General features: G+C 35.8%; 1 protein-coding gene across 5 annotated transcripts in view; it reads left to right on the forward strand.

The window, feature by feature from the left end:
- Positions 1-18,198, forward strand: part of LOC149264008 (uncharacterized) — a 157,912-nt gene that overhangs the window by 12,607 nt on the left and 127,107 nt on the right. The gene's annotated exons all lie outside the window — the stretch shown is intronic.

Genomic DNA, 18,198 nt, shown 5'->3' on the forward strand with positions numbered 1-18,198 from the left:
AGATATACCCTGACCAAATCAACAATTTCCAATTATTACACCATTACTAGATCATCAATTTCCAATGCTTGATACCTCCTATATGTGCATCAATGTCCTACTCTCAGACTTCTCCTTTATTTATTCCCGGACTCCTATGTGCATCAATGTCATCCTATTCTCGATCTTCTTCTTTATTCATTCTTCTCCTTTAATAATCAAAATTTAATATGAGCCCTAAATTTCATCTTCAAGTTACATACTTTGATCTTTTTCACTTTAAACTTGTTGGAAGTACCCTTGTAATAATGCTCATTCCCAAGATATTCTCAACAATTTCCAATAATTATACCATTACTAGATCACCAATTGGAAATTATTGATACCTCCAATGTGCATCAATGCCCTCTTACTCTTGGTCTTCTCCTTTATTCATTCTTGGACTATACCCATGTAACTTCGCCATCTTCTATGGCAAATCTTTCACACCATTGCTGCTTTTTGATCCATATACAATTTTGAAAGAAAAATCATGTGCAATTGTGGAAAAAAAATGATCTTATAAACTTATTCATAGAGCTATCATACATGAACTTAGGCTAAGAAGAAATATAATCTTATTATTTTGGCTTCTCTCAAGCTAAATATCTAAGAAGTTTTTTAAGAGTTTAGTTAGCCACTTTTCTTTCTCCATCAATTTGAAAATGGTAAACTAAGTTGCATTATAACTTCAGTACCATCTTCTTCCACTATGGCCTCCAAAAATTACTTAAAAGTCTATTGTGTTTTTTTGTTATCATAAATAACCATTTGTCTCATCTCACAACTTGCTTCATGATTTTCTTCGAATAATAGATTAGACCATCTTTGAAAAGTTGTCAACCACAAAAAAACTTGCATTAAATCTATGTCATTGTAACAACCCTGGGTTAAAAGTTCATGTAATAAAGGTTAATAAACACAAAATAAGACCAAGGTCATGGGATACGTATTCCAAGTTGAATGTTAGGCAATACACTATAGTGGGCGTCACTTTCGGTTTAGTAATGGCGCCTACGGAAATTGACAAAGCCATTGGAAAGATAAAGAGGCATTAATTGGCATTTATTTATGAGAAATAAAGAAAAATAGAAGAAAAGGAAGGTGAAGAGACAAAAATTTGCATGTGAGGGAAATTAGAAGGAAAATAAAGAAAATAAAGGCCCCAATGATAAAAATGCTTTTGAGGATCAGTTCACAGTTTTTTGTCAGTTTTAGCTTGTGTCAAGTGAGAAAGAAAGAGAGATCCCTAAGAGGAGAAAGCAAACAAGAAAGCAAAGGGAAGGAAAAGGATAAATAAGGAAAGCAAGGAGTAGGGTGGATTTGTAGCTTCAATAGGAGGATTTTACAGGTAACAGGTTGCATGTGTGATTTCCTAGTTGAGGTGTGAATGCATGGTACATGCATTTGTTTATTTGGTTCATTTGTTGTCATTGACATGGGTTTTGTCGAGTTTGACAGTGGTTTCAGCCTTACCTTGTCATTTCCTAGATAGCGATGGTGTGATGGGATTCATATTTGGTTGAGCTTTGGATTGGTGAAAGGTTTTGGATCCGAGTGAGGTGGTCTTAGGAAAATTACGAAGGTTTGGGGTTGGAGATGGTTTTCTTTGGGAAGCCCTCGACAAGTTGGTGGAGATGGGAAAATTCCTCAAGGGATGGTGAAGGAATTTTGAGGCATCCAAGCTTGTTTTAGTTTTGTGATCTCTAGACTAGTTTTGACAAGATCACGTAGTTTGAGGGTGGATGTGGTTTAACCTATGGATTCCCTCAGTTGTCTATGTCTTGATTTATCCCATGAGATTCTGTATTAATTAAGATTTATTTTTCTATTGTGATTTATGAGCATTTGTACTTATTATTATGTCACTTTGATGGCTATTCTATCATGGTTAATCTTCCAATTATACACTGGTTATAAGCATGGTTTTATAATATGTTCTAGCTATGGCTCTTGTTATGCTTTGATAAGTTAATGAATAGTTGATGAATGCATGGGCTAACTAGTGTTGTTGAAGCTACTTGAGAGGGAATTATACCTTCTCGGTGATTTAAACTAAAGTACAAAGATTTACACTTAGATATGCATTCAAAACCTGTAGCTTACATGTTTACCATGTGTTTGACGAAATGCCTAGTATGTCTAAGTCAGTCTAGTTCAAGTTTCTGATTCAAGTTTGAATGTTTATCTTTGCCATCATGTTGAATATGATTATGAAGAGTTAGAGGAAGTTTTTGGCAGTGGTCTAGAGACTAGCCTAGAAAAGTGGCTCAGATCCTGGGACTGCATGCTCTGAACTGGAGATTTGGGGTCATAACCACATGGAGCAAGGCTTGTGAGTGTGGTTGGAGGCTCACAGTCGCATGCAGATAGTTTCAAGGGTGCATTTATAGGCTGAGTTCACTAAAACAAGGTTCGAGCTTAGGGCTTGACCACCTGGGGTGTTTCTCAGCTCCTGGCTGATCTATAGCCCCAATAAGATGTCAATTTGTGGCCATTTTGTAGGCCCCACTTCCTTGGCTATAGCTAGGAGGTCAGGTAATGTCATTGTGGCACTCTGCTTCACATTTACCTGGAGGGCTTGTAAAAGCTAGTAAATGTTGGGTGGCATCATTACATATTGCTATCAAAGCTTTCGAGTTCAAACACTTGGACTAGATGGGTGAGATGTGTTTTTTATGAATGCATAACAATGGTTATGGTTTTCGTGTATATATTCGGTGTTATAGTGAATGATGTTGATAGGTTGATATGATTGGTGTCATTATATATATACATGTATATCATGCTAATCTAGACTGATTATGAAAACAAGATAGCCTCCCTTGAACTTGACTAACACATGTTTGACTTTGTTATATTTGGTTATCAGACATAGTATGTTTGCAGGAGATAGAGGATCAGAGATGACAAGTAGAATGGTGGATTATAGTTCACATGAATCGCCTTATAGATCAATTGAGTAGCACGGGGAATAATATTCTCCTGACATAGTAGATACCTTGAGAAATTTAAAGGAAGAGATTAAAAGTTGCAAGGCATGTAATGACATGATCATTTAGTCATAGGAAAGGCTTGTCAGGGCACATAAAAAGCAAGCAGAGGTCAATGCAGTCATCCTTTAGAGTTTATAAGATTTGCAAAGATGGGAACAACCAAGGATCAATTATGGAAAGGAGTAAATAACTAATGGGGCATATGATAGTAGGTCTCAATGAAGGCACATGTTGGGTATGGATGACATAGTTAGAGGTGGTAGATGGATGGATATGCCTGACAGGAGAGGTAGTGGTTATGGGTTCTATTCTAGTTTTGGATCAGATAGACAACATGGTCATCATCGATAGCATCCTTACAAGAGGAGTGAGATGGTGTACTTGCCATATGAGTTCAAGAAAGCTAAGCCTCCTACATTTGATGGAGAGTTGAAGAAACCAGAAGATGTAGAAGCATGGTTGCTTGGGATGAAGAAGTTATTTGAGCTGCATGATTATTCAAATAACATGAAGGCCAGGATGGTTATTTCCAGTCTCAAGCGAAAGACAAACATTTGGTGAGATAATGTGAAGTGTGTCAGAGGCATCAGGACAAATAAGTTGAGTTTCCATTATTTCAAAAGACTCTTTAGGAAGAAGTACTTATCAAAGAGATACTATGATAGTAAGGCTACGAAGTTATATCAATTGAAGATGGGCTCTATGATAGATGAAGAGTACACGACTAAGTTACTGGAATTGTTGAGGTATGTGCCTTACCTTAAGGATGAGAACACGAAGGTTCAAAGATTCATCAATGGATTGCCATTAGCATTCAAGGAATATGAGGAAATAAGTCTACATAACCTAAGATTTCAAAATATTATCATATCTATTATGACAAATTGTTTTAGTCAAATATCCAGAATAATTTATAGGTAAATGATTATCCCTATATGAAATAAATAGAGTCATCACTGCTTTTTGCTTTCCTTGGCTCCATTGATATTCAAGATTGACACATATCCACACTAAATTGGGTGTTACCTTGCAACAGTTACAATTTCTAGTTCCATTCAAAGTTCTTTGGCTTGAAATGTCATCAATGCCATCAAATATGAACTCTTATCTAAGGTGTTCATATTAGGTTTCAAGTAGTGTTCTCTTTGGAATAATAGTTTATTGAACTACTAGTGCTCCTAAGCGTGGTGCATATTTCTGCTTCATTGATTATCTTGCTGTTGTCACACAAAATGTCTAGGCACCACGACAATGATCAGAGTAAGGGTTGTCACTCTAATCCTTACTCACTCCATTTAGACTCTCTCCTAGACAAATGAAAGGGGGTAGTCCCTAGGGTGAATGAATGAGAATAGATTGTGAAACACAGGCTTTAGAGAATTAAATATGGACAACTTGATGAATTTAGAACAAGTTCTGGTTAACTGAGATGAATAGATCAAACAACTAATACTAAGACACAACCACAAGATAGAAATGATTTCCAAACCAGTGCCTTTATATTCAATTAACCATAAACTAGATAAAAACAAGTTATCCAGAGCAATTTATAAATCTGGCAAAGGTGATGACCATGAACGATTAAATGTAAATGCCCAAAACTGCAATATATTCTAGCAATTAAATCCCATGAAGAAATATGAAAATTAATTGCTATGCAATGATTCTAGATTAAAAAGTGATTTTCTTCAATAACCCAGATCTAGAAGAATTTATCTTTCTCCTATAGTCAATGATTTTAAAACATTAATCACACTTGACAATAGAGAAATCACTACCACAAAAGACACCAAGAAGGAACTTTAGATTAATAGTTTAATTATTCCTTAGGCAAACTTAATGTGTTAAGCGTATGAAACAAATTTAATGTAGCAAATGAATTTTTTAATATGACCAAAACAAATAAAAATCAAAAGGACTTTAATAAATTAGAATTTTTAATGGGCCATAGGCCACATAAAAATTTAATTTTTTAAATGTAAAAATGTAGTTCCTCTTATGATTTAATTCCTTAGTAATCTCATGGTCACAAAAGTGATTTATTTATTTATTTATTATTTCTTTTTAAATCTTTTAGTTTTTTCTTTCTTAAAAAATATCAAAACCCAAGAGGAAAAGCAAAAACTAAAAGAAAATCAAAGTCATAAAAAAAAAAAATCAAAATTGAAATCAAAATTTTAAGTTTTTTCCCTTTCTAATTAAAAAAAAAAAAAAATCAAAACAAAAAAAGAATTAGAAATGAAACCTAAACAAAATAGTACATTTTTATTTTTTTTTATTTTTATAAAACATCAAACATTTAACCAAAGTTAAAAAAAAATGAAATCGAAATTTTAAGGAGTAACCCTAAGGCATACGAATGACAAAAGAAAAGCAAAGGAGAAATTGTATTGTTTTGTTGTGTACAGGTTGAGAGCTTGACGACGGCAGGAGAAGAGGGAGTTCGAGGGTAGAAGGAGCTGGCAGCACGTACGAAGCGAAGGGAGATGTAGGAAGGGATAAGATGACAACGAGTTCAAGGGAGAAAAGACCCACACAGTAGGGAGGGACACAAAGGAGGGAGGAAAGGAGCTGCGCGGAGGGACAAGGGAGCTCGTTTTTGCAGGCGAAGAGGAGAACACAGGCTAGAAAGAGGAGAACGCAGGTCGGGAAGGGATTAACATAGCAGAAGGAGAGAGTTGTGAGGAGGGAGCAGATTGGGGGGACGAGGACACTGGCCGCCAGTGAAAGCAAAGGGAATGGAATGTGGAGCAACAAGGAAGGGGTGTGTTTGCAGATGGACAAGGAGACCACGGGTTAATGGAGGATCACAACCATGTATGGAGCCGCGAATGGGTCAATGGAAATAGATTTAAGGCAACCACGTATGGAGCCACGAATGGGTCAATGGCATTAGATTTAAGGCAGCGTTGATGGAAAACGCAGGCAACATCAGAGGAGAGAAAGTTGGAGTAATGACAGGATAAGGATTTTTCTTAAAAAAAAATTCAAAAATTTGTAGCGAATGGAATAACCCAATCAGCAGATCGAAAAAATCAGTTAACAGATAAATGGTAGCTAGAGAACCCTTTAAAACATTTCCATAAAATCTTATTAAAATGTTAAATCCTTTTGCTTCAGATTTATCCCTGAAACCCTTATGAAAATTTCCAGATCCAATAAATGTTAAACCCTTGGACTGCAATTTTTTTTTAATAATATCCTTGGAAAATTATGTTGATAAACCCCAGAGATCTAAATCTCACACAAATTTCTTCCTCAGATCTGTAGTTGAACAACAACAAGAAAACACCCAAACAATATATACAATGATAAAAACCAAAACCCAGAAAAACCCATGTTAAAAAAATAATTACAAAATTTACAAACTACAGGCTCTAATCAACCAAATCTACCATTATGTCGCACATAAATTAAAATATTTTTAAATTTTAAAGGTGCTAACTCGAAACCCTTCATGCACCACCAACAAAATTCTTATGATAAGTCGGACCTAATTTAGTTGGGCTCATTAGGGAAGATAGCTCAAGAGTTGGCTGGTCCAACTGAAAACATCCCCTAATGCTCGAGGATCTAAAATCAAGATTTCTCTGCAAAACTCGATCCATCCATTAAAAATAGAGCGAGAAAATAATAATAAAACTTAGACAAATAGAGATACCTGCTATTACGTTGAAAATTTAGATTATTATTCAAACCCCAACGACTGAGCAAGATACATGTACTCAAATCACTCTTTAGAAGCTACCATCAATGGCTTTAGAAAAAATTATGCATGAAAACAACACATCTTACAGCATTCTCATGAAGAGTAACACCAATAGAACTTACCACAAACTTTTTATTTATTATCTAGAAAAATATTACACAAGAGCTTCTTGCTAAGCACACAACTCAAAGGTCGGATAGATCAACTCACAAATGACTTCCTATTTAAAGATAAATCCTCCATCGACTAGTTCGAGTGATCCTCGTCAAAGCAATCTTGACTGTTGATGAAGATTAAAATTTCTTTTAATCTCATCCATTGAAATATTTAAATATTTAGGGAAATTCGAAATTTTTAATTAAATGCATTTTAATTAACTCAAAAGGTGAATGAATGAGAATAGCGTGTGAAACACAAGCTCTAGGAAACTACCCCTGTTGACTTGTCTAGGAGAGAGTCTAGACATAGTGAGTAAGGATTAGAGTGATAACCCTTACTCTGAGTGTTGTCATGGTGCCTAGACACTTTGTGCGACAACACCTACTATAGCACCTCTAATGTCTGATAAAAATGGCATTGTTTGTATTAAGAAAAATAAAACCCACTGGTCAGCTCTACAAAAGAGAGTCTGAACCAGGAGAGTCTAGCTCTGCAGAACACTCTCCATTGTTCATCAACATTACACATTAAATAGAGTACATGGTTTTAGGGAAGTTAGAACAACATCCTAAGAAATAGAAACTAATTCCTATCCTGAGGCTACGTGAACCAACTCTACCTATTCTAGGATATTCTCCATTATCTTCAACACTCCCCCTTAATGGAGAATGGGTTCACATATATGCCTAACACCTTCCTAAACATTTGAAATTTTACTTTTCCAAGGGGCTTAGTGAAAATGTTCGCAACATTATCACATGTATTACAATAATCCAGATGAATTTATTTAGATTGCACCTTCTCCCTAACAAAATGGAATTGAGCATCAATATGTTTAGTGTTTTTGTGAAACACCAAATTGTTGGCCAGCTTGATTGAACTTTGATTGTCGCATCTGATTGTTGTTGTGTCTGTTTGTTCTTCCCCAACATCCTAGAAAAGTCTCCGTAACCAAAATGCCTCGCACATTGCTGCACACATGGCTTGGTACTCTGCTTTTGCTGAGGACAAGGAGACTATGTTCTGCTTCTTGTTGCTCCAAGTGATTACCCTAGATCCAAGACTAAATGCATAACCTGTTATAGATTCGTGATCATCTACAATTCCTGCCCAATATGAATCTGCAAATCCTGCCAGTCTAACATCAGAAGAGTCAGTGTAAATAATTCCATAATCTACAGTACCTTGTAGATACCTCAAAACATTCTTCGCTACATTCTAGTGGCTTTCAAGTGGCTTAGACATAAATTGGCTTAACACGTTGACTGCATAAGCCAAATCAGGTCTAGTGGTGGTTAGGTAGATTAAACTCCCAACCAACTGTCTATAAAGTGTTGCATCCGCCGCTTTTGAGCCATCCTCACACTGGAATTTGATGTTTTGTTGCAATGGTACCGGTGCAGACTTGCACTGATCCATTCTAAACTTCTCTAATAGTCCTTTCACATACTTTGCTTGAGACAAAAATGTTTGACCTGAATCTCTCCAGATCTCGAGACCTAAACATTATCTAAGTTCACCGAGATGCTTCATCTCAAACATCTGTGACATCTGCTGCTTGATTTCATCAATCAGATATATAACATCACCTGTAATTATCAAATCATCTACATATAATGAAATCAGCACTACGCACCCTTGTTCATCTTTCATGGTGTAAAGATTAGGGTCATTCTTACTTCTATTGTAGCCAACTTGTAGAAAAAATGAATCAATTTTCTCATACCACGACCTCGGAGCTTGTTTTAGTCCATAGAGTGCTTTCTTCAACCCACAGACTAAATGTTCTTTTCCCTTCTGGGCAAACCCTTCTGGTTGCTCTAAATAAACCTCATCTTTCAGTTCTCCATTCAAAAATGTAGACTTTATATCTAGTTGGTGCATCATCCAATGTTTCTTAGTAGCCAAAGCAATTAACATTCTGATGGTGTTCAATTTAGCTACAGGGGTGAAGGTTTCTTCATAATCTATCCCTTCTTTTTGTGTATACCCCTTTGCAACGAACCTAGCTTTCAGTTTTTCTATAGTTCCATCTGCATTGATTTTCAGTTTATATAACCATTTGCAACCTATGACCTATTTTCCTCTAAGGAGTTCTACCAATTCCCAAGTGTTGTTTCTGATTATTGAATCATATTCCTGTTCCATGGCTAATTTCCATTCATTACTTTCATTTTCTTCTTTATAACTAGATGGTTCAACAACATTCATCATACTAGTTATAAATGCATTTTCCCTATATCTTGCAGGTATTTGAGCTTTCCTACCTGATCTCCTAAGTGGTGGGGTGGTGGTTTCAAACCTTATTTCTTCCTACTGCTGCTGCTATTGTTGTTGCTTGTTGCTGTTGTTGCTGTTGTTGTTGCTGTTGCTTGTTGTTGTTGTTGTTGCTGTTGCTACTGTTGTTCATCCTCTGCCTTTGTTTGCTGCTGATCCTGATTGTTCTCTACATCCTCTTCTTCAAAGTACGGAATGTCCCATCCATCATAGTGCTCATCAATTTCTTCACTATCCTGCTCATGGAATTTAACATCTCTACTAACAAAGATCTTGTGAGTAGAGGGATTAAATAATCTATATGCTTTATATGAAGAACAATACCCTATAAAGGTGCATCTGATGGCTTTTGAGTCTAATTTCTTTCTAGCTTCCTTGGTTATGTGGGCAAATGCTTTACATCCAAATATTCTTAAGTGTTTTACTATAGGCTTATATCCATACAAAGCTTCAAAAGGAGTTTTAAACTCAAGACTTCTTGTAGGACTCCTATTTTTTAAATAAACCGCAGTATTCACTACTTCAGCCCAAAAACCATTTGAAAGATTCTTACCTTTCAGCATACTTCTCGCACATTCCACCAGAGTTCTGTTCTTCCTTTCTGTTACTCCATTCTATTGTGGAGTATGGGGTACTGTAAACTGCTGCAAAATTCCATGATCTTTACAATATCTGATCAGCTCATCTTTCCTATATTCTCCCCCTTGATCAGAATGGAGAATTTTTATCTGTTTCCTTGTTTGTCTTTCAATCATATTTTTAAACTGCTTAAAGTATTCGAATGTATGACTCTTCTTACTTAAGAAATACACCCAAGAAAACTTCGTACAATCATCAATAAACAATAGGAAATACACTGCACCTCCTAATGAGTTTGTCTACATGGGTCCACAAAGGTCTGTGTGCACTAACTCCAGTATATCCCTCTATTTCTTTTCTACTCTAATAGAGAATTCTTCTCTATGCATTTTTCCTAAAGTACAAGCATCACAATCATTATGTACTTGCTTTAGCATAGGAAGATCTCTTACCATTTCTTTCCTTTGTAGTAACAACAAATCATTGTAATTGATGTGGCCAAATCTTTGGTGCCAAAGCTCTTCTATAGTCAAGCTCACCACTATCAATGCTCGAACCGGTGCAGGTCTCACATCCAACTTGTACAATCCTCCTGTTTGGATTCTTGTAGCAATTGTCTTCATTCCATCTAGCAGATCCTTAACGTAATAGTTAGATTTTAAAAATTGAACTTTCAAATCTTGATCTATAATCATTGATACAGAAATCAAGTTCTTTGTTATGCCAGGCACATACATTACATTATAAATTTGTTTGATATTACCATTAGGTAGAATGACAGAAACTTTCCCACATCCTTTGATTTGATGACTTCTGTCATCTCCTAGGTAAATTTGTGCACCTTTGTTGATATCTTTAAAATCGTCCAGCTAATGCTTGTTCCCTATCATGTGTGTTGACGCTCCTGAATCTACATACCAGATGTCTGCATCAACATTTTCATCACGATCTGCTATGAACAACCTCAAATTCTGCACCTAATCACCATTTGCGAGATGACCTGCATGTCTCTTTGGCTTCTGTTGTTCTTCATGATACTTCTTTTTCCTACACTCCCTGGCAATATGACCCAATTTTCTGCAATAAAAACATTTAGTTTCAGAGTAGTTTTTATTCGAGTGCATACCTTGGGTCAGATTTGGCCATTTATGTGAACTTGCTCTGTTTTGTTGTTGTGGACCTCCTTTCCCTTTGTAGAAGTTCTTCCTCGCCACCAATGCAAGATCGACACTCTGGGGCTTCAGAGTCGATCTCCTCTCTTCTTCCTGCATCAGTATACCTATCAGCTCTTCAAAATGCGGGATCTTTTCTTTGGCATTGATCCCAGTGATGAACATCTGATAATCATCAGTGACACCATTCATTGTAATGGTCACAAGATCTGTATCATCCATTGTATGACCAATATCTGATAATTTGGTTTTCAGATCCTTGATCCTTGCTACAAATGAAGCAATTGTTTCATTCTCCTCCATCTTCATGGACAGGATCTTACTCTTAAGGAACAAAAGATGATTTGAATTCCTGATCTCATACAATTCCTTCAGAATTCCCCAAATCTCATTAGCTGACTTACCTTCTCTGATGTGCGGTATAATATAGTCTTTCACTGACATCTTTAACATTGTCCTTGCTCTGCTTTCTTGTTTCTCCCAATCTGGGACTGTTGCTGATCCAGTCACGGGCCTCGGCTCATCCCCATTCACAATTGTCCAAGCACTCTGCGCTTCTAGCAGAGTCTGCATCTTAAACTTCCAATTTGCATAATTGGAACCATCGAGCTTGTTATGCTTGTTCATGCATGCTTCAAAAATATTGTTATTCATCTTGGCGATTTAGAAAAAAAAAATTCGACAGGTAAAAGATGTTAAATTTACCCCAGATCTGTGACAGAGACAGATCACTGTTGTTTGATCTCACAGCACACGCGCAGATCACCGTGGCTTTCTTCTCAGCCTCCAGACAACCTCCTCTTGTCAGCGACAGCCTTGTTCTTGGCTCCCTCGTGCAGTTTCTTTGATTTACAATATCGTCGCAGATATATGCCCAATATCCGAGACTGTCGCAGAAATACACCAATTTTCTAAGACTAGTCGCAAATATACGCCCAATATCCGAGACAGTCGCAAAAATTCATCAATTTTCTAAGATCGTCACAGCTGCACACTGGAAAACTGCGACGATCGAAAAATAAAAATTTCGCGAAGTGTAGTAGTGCTATCGTCGTGGCTATCTACCCAAAACTTGTGACGATTTCGGTTCAAAGCACCACCCACCAGCGAGCATACAGGTTCCTCAGCCCTGACGCTCTGATACCATGATAAAAATGGCAATGTTTGTGTTAAGAAAAATAAAACCCATTGGTCATCTCTACGAAAGAGAGTCTGAACTAGGAGAGTCTGGCTCTGCAAAATGCTCTCCATTGTTCATCAACATTACACATTAAATAGAATACATGGTTTTAGGGAAGTTAGAACAACATTCTAAGAAATAGAAACTAATTCCTATCTTGAGGCTATGTGAACCAACTCTACCTATTCTAGGATATTCTCCATTATCTTCAACAATGTCATCACACTTTTCATGCTCAAATAAGAGTCATTAGCATATTGTCTTCTATTGTAAATACAAGTTAATTGTTTTAATGTTCATTTAGTTATTTAGTTGACAATACTTGCACCAAACAAGTTGTCCATTGAGTCATCCATTCTCACTAAGGGAAATTTGTACCTAATTTTAATATTATTTAAATATATGCCATGTCACTGCTATGTATGGACGTTTTCCATCTTCCATCCTCATTGGCATTGCTAAGGCCAATATTATACATGGGATCATACTCTCCTATATAAATTTTTGTAATCATTCAACTACCTCACTCTCAAGTAGGGTTCCATTTTATGTGTTGTTTAATTCAACAAATCCTCCCTTGAAGCCACATTTATCTTATGTTCAACCTTCTTCTTTGATGATGCTATTGTAGAATCTTTTGTTACATCTGTTAACTCCTCAGTAGTTTCTTCATTTGTCAAAAGCTTCAACCTTTCTAGGAACTTTCATTTTTCATCTCACACTATCCAAATGTGCAACATGTTATCTTCCCTTATATAACTATCTAACACTCTTTTGTTTCCTCCCTTACATTATAAAATTCTTAAATTTCCACTAATAATAATTCATGCATCTGGCATTCATCGTTCAATGACAATAATTGATGTAGTCTCCATCATTTATTATAGTGTAGGTGTTCATTCTTCCATCATACACTACATGCCATGTTCGTGTCAGTTAAAATGTTGTGGCCTTCCTAGCAATAATTGACAAGTATCTATGGAAGTGATATCATACAAAATAACTCCTATATTCCCACATATGTGGAAACAACTTTTGAACCAAAATAATGTATATGGTTGAGGATGTTTGCATCCTTTTAACCCTAACTTCTATATCACCTCTATGGAAATGATATAAAGATACCACAATATAATATCACCTTACAACACTCACATCTAGAGATGTGTCATTTTCCAAAAATACTCTTTCTCAACTAATTATATATTTTTTGTATTTGTTGTTTTTGCATGATCATGCTTTGTGCATTATTGAGTTTTATCCTCTTCCTTGTGTTGTTATTATGATTCTTTTTTATCCTCAAGCTCTTATCCCTATATTAGTTGAGATCTTGTTTTAGTCATTTTATTGAATTACTTTATGGACACAAAAAGGATTTATGACTTTCATTCCCATAGATGAAATAATATATTACCCTTTGATCATACCTCATCCTCACTATTAAAAATATCCATGGCCAAGCATGCATCTTGTAGCATCCATTTCTTCTACATTATCAATCTTTATGCATTGTGCTACATCCCTTTGTGCCACAACCTTAATATTTGCCAAAATTCTTCCTACTAAAGTTTCATTCTAGCTTCTTCTGCACTCTAAATCATAATTGATATTCATCTTCTACATACTTGTTTTGACTTGAATGGTAAATTTTGGACCATTCATAAAGATGAAAACTCAACGATCCCCTTCTTCCTAGCCTTTGCAATATATCAAGAATCTACATAATTCTTTTTATATAGTCTAGTCCACTTTGCTCTTTCTATGAAAAAATCTTCATATGTTGGAACATCTATGTATAATCTCCTAGAAAACATTTCTTCCACAACTTTCAACCATCTAATTTCAAGTATAGGACATCTCCCTATTTTTGTGCAACCTTTGTTACTACACAAACTACCACTAAGGTTTTGTTTGTGTTTTCAGCTTGATGACCATAAATTTCATTATATATAGGCCTTTGATTCCCTCGCACTAAAAGTATATTTGTGTCTCTCCTAACCAATCTATTAGGGCTTCAAATTTCAAGTTACAATCATAACATTTAATATCCAATATTACATTTTCTCTATTCCCTAAAAGTTTGATCAATCTTAATTGAAGATTATTGCCTTATGTGTTTGTTTTTTTGGTTTATTTATGTTTAGGTTTAGGATCAACTTCATTATTTTTACCATTGTTTAGCTTCCAATGCCTACATTTACCATTATGGTTCCTATAAGTCCCTGTTCATAGTAGCTCTTCCATTTCTATGCACCAATTATTCAATCTTAGTCCACCTAGCCTAACACATTTTTGGTTTTTCTTCCTAGCTTTGTATCAATTTCTTTCTTATTACCTTTTGGTTGCTCCAAAAATGTTTTCACCTATTTGGTGGAGTGCTTCACTAGATGCAAAGAGCTTGTAGTCTCTTAACAACATTGTTTATCTTTTACTCGGAAAGCTTAGATTTTTTGTATTTTTTCTTTGCATCAGTGTGAGGGAAGTGCACTTCCTGATGTAGTAGTTGGCATGTCGAATATTGGGCATCTTCTATAACGATGCACTTTTTGACGAGGTTGGGCACTTGGTATGTGTAGTGTAACAATGTTGGAGGATGGGGTTAGGCACTTGCAGGTTGAGCCCTTATCACTAGGACCACGTAACAACCCTCAACATAGTTTCCAAAGGAATGCTTGACTTTAGAAGCCACTTATTAGAGTAACACCTTCTTGGACAAGGAACACTTAACATGTGGATACCTAGTTTGTAGAGGGTACCACATTAGTGGTTAGACAAATGGTAGTATTGCATGGACACCTTATTTTGAGGAGAGCTCCATTTAGGTATTTGTTTTTTTAATTTACCCTAAGTTGCTTGTGGACCTAAGCCATGTTTTATTGTTGGTCTCCTTCACATTAATATATATAAAGGGATGAGAGAATTTGTTTTGAACAACTACTTTGTATTTTAAAGATTGATAGTTGGTGTGATGCTATCTATTTGGAGAATCTTGGAAGATATTTCATTAATCTTGTAACAAGGATTAGTGCTTGTGGGATGTTAATACTAGAGTTCCTTCACTCATGGAATTTAAGTGTCAGCCTTGTATCATGTGCGATGTAAGTGTGTGAATTAATTTAACATTATGTGTGCTACATGATTGTTTTAGCATGATGATTTATTAAAATAAGGGGTTTGAATTCAAAATTTTTTAAACATGTTTATTGAAACTTTCAAAATTAATTTGTATACCTGTATTGAGATAGATCTTGGAATCAGGTTAGTTAAGTGATCAACACTTAAAGTATTTATTGTGTGCATATTCTTCAGTTTTTCTAGAAGTATGGTTGGACATATTTGCATTTTCTTCAAGGGCTACTGAATAAATTAGTTTTGACACAAAGTTGATGATTCTATGAAGTAGACTTACGACCCTAGAGAAGTGAGGTTGAAATTCTAGTGTGGGGATATTTTCAAAAATGATCTATTACAACTACTTCACACCAAATAGGTCTCTTCTCTTATGGATGCACATCACCATGCTAAGGTTTCCACAAATCTAATTTATGTATGCAATGAAATAATATAATTCTTAAGAAAATATTTAAATCTAAGAATGAAATGCTTAGACATTGAAGAACAATCAAGAAGAGGGAGCTACTACACTCATTCTCATTACTTAATAGTATTTAAAAGCACATTAATGTACCTTATTTGGCCTTAGCTTTCCCCACACAATTTGTAGTCTCCACTACATACCCTCTACTTTCTACTTCAAACTAGACTTATTCCTCCATCTTCCTCCTTTTTGTCCTCTTTGAGTCTTATTCTAACTCTCTTCCTCAAAGCTTATCAATGCTCTCTTGATTTTGAACTGTCAATGTCATCTCCTTTAGGCATCCCATTTGTATGCTTAGTTAGAGCGGATTTATTCTTACCTTTTAAAAACATCTCCTTAGCTAGTGGCTCATCTTCCTTCCTATCTCTTTAGCCTCTTTATGTGTCGACTCCATTGCATTGTTCCTTTGAGTTTCCTTTCTACACCATGACTAATAGCACATCTTCTGCATAATCTTTGACAACATCTTATATACCGATTTGTATTTTTCTTCCCTCTATTTTGTGCATCTCCAAATGAACCTTTACTTGCCACTTTCCACATTGGTTCTTCTTCTTCTTTACCATAATTGACCTTATTCAAAAGCCCCCTTTTCCTCATGTGCTCTTATGTATTTGAGTCTGAGTGCTCCACTACACTACTTATGCTTCTCACCCTTCTGCATAAAGCTTTCTATCTATTGTGTGAATAAAATACGCTCGTAACATATTTCAACAATATATTTTTATGTTGCCCAAATGAATAAAAACTTTGGAACACTTTTTTCATTTCGTTTGAAAGATATTCTTTCTTAACCATCCATTCTCCTCACACGATTATTGCTTATATAGTCCGTCATTTCATTTGTGAACCCTCAAATTTATTCCATGCCTGGTTTTTGTTGTAACTATCTGTCGATCATATGATGCCTCTCGCTGCACTAACTAAACTCCCAATTCACCACTACAGGTGCCCTTCCCTTCATGGCCATTCAAAGGACCTACAACAGGAACAATTGGTATTATATTCAAAGTTGACATTATAATACGTTACAACTACAAGTATTTCATTCTGGTTAAAATGTTTAAACGGATCGAAATTTTAGACATGTAAATTTTCCAAATTTCTTCTCGTTTACTTGAGAAATTTGATTATTGTATTTTAATTATAAAAGGAAAATTGATTTTTACATAGAATAAAATGATTTGAAATTAAATTAAAATTAAAATGATATATTAAAAAAAAGAGCTTGGATCACGGGAAGAGTCTTATGAATTCCCATTGTCATCACCTTCCTGGGTTGCTTATCTAAAACTTGATGATTTCGGTGAGGATGCCCAACAATCCAGGTAAGCACTGAAAAATGCCTTCTCATAGTTGCAGGGATAGATCAATTCAACAACATTCAATACCCAGAAGAATCTTCAGATTCCTACGGAAGGGGTTGATTTTAGGAGGTTTATTAGATATAAAATTTATATTTGTACTGCAGTTGCAATTTCTACGCTAAACTATCTGATATTACAGCGACTAGTGTCATTGATAGGAGCACGAGGAGCTTGAGAAGGGCTAGCTCCACTTTGACCTACAATGTAGGATGATCCGTTCATCGATAGTTATATTGGATTTCATGTGTTGGGAATAACCTTAGTTCTCCAGTCTCTCTTTAGATATTAATACTCAATACTATTCCTTCGGCATTTGTTTTGTCGCCACACTTTGTCCCTCCATGAACGTACTACAAGTAGTAACCCAGCTGAACTGAAAGAACATTTCTGTTCTGCAATGCTGGATTCTTATTGTATAAATGCACAGGCCTATCGTAGGGATTAGCAACCAATAAGACCTCTGGTGCAAAAGCCGAATATTAAACTACATTAGGACCTCGTCCTGTATGTTTGCATCCGATATGGTCTGCCCTGGGTCGTTAATAGGTTGAACGTGAGTGATAATGATACAGAGCTTGCAAGTGGCTCTACACCTTCGGGCTGAAACAATATCTTCCTGCACCGACTAGAAGCTGGTACATATGTTTAAAAGGTTTGATGGAAAGAAGCCGGCACATATGTTTTAAGAAGCTTGATGGAATGAGTGCACATATGTTTTATGAAGTTTGATGGAATGAAGGCCAGGAACATTGCCAAAGATTACGCCTTGTCTGCTGCCACAGGTTCTTCCTTCGTTGCACCTTCTTCATAAGCGTTGTGGATTATCGGTTCCAAAGCATCTTACCACATGGAGCGACAAGATGAAACTTAGCAAGTTTTCTAAAGTTTTGTAGTTCATCCCGGGTTTAAGCATGGGCTCTTTTCACCCATATTGATGAACTTAGCATGTTTTGGTATGAACCTTTTCGGTATGAAACTCTTAGACATTTAAACTACCGCACCATGTACGTAATCACGAAGATTAATTTTTGAAATGGTGCCCTTTAGTGACATGTATGAGTGGTGTATGTGAGAATTGTATGGTAAGAAAATATCATAGTTAGGAAAATCATGGAGAGAATATACCATCTTCCATCCTATTAG

Source organism: Pinus tabuliformis, chromosome 6 (genome assembly GCF_031772625.1).
Source record: "Pinus tabuliformis cultivar Carrire ecotype Pingquan chromosome 6, CPIR1, whole genome shotgun sequence".
Lineage (NCBI taxonomy): Eukaryota > Viridiplantae > Streptophyta > Pinopsida > Pinales > Pinaceae > Pinus > Pinus tabuliformis.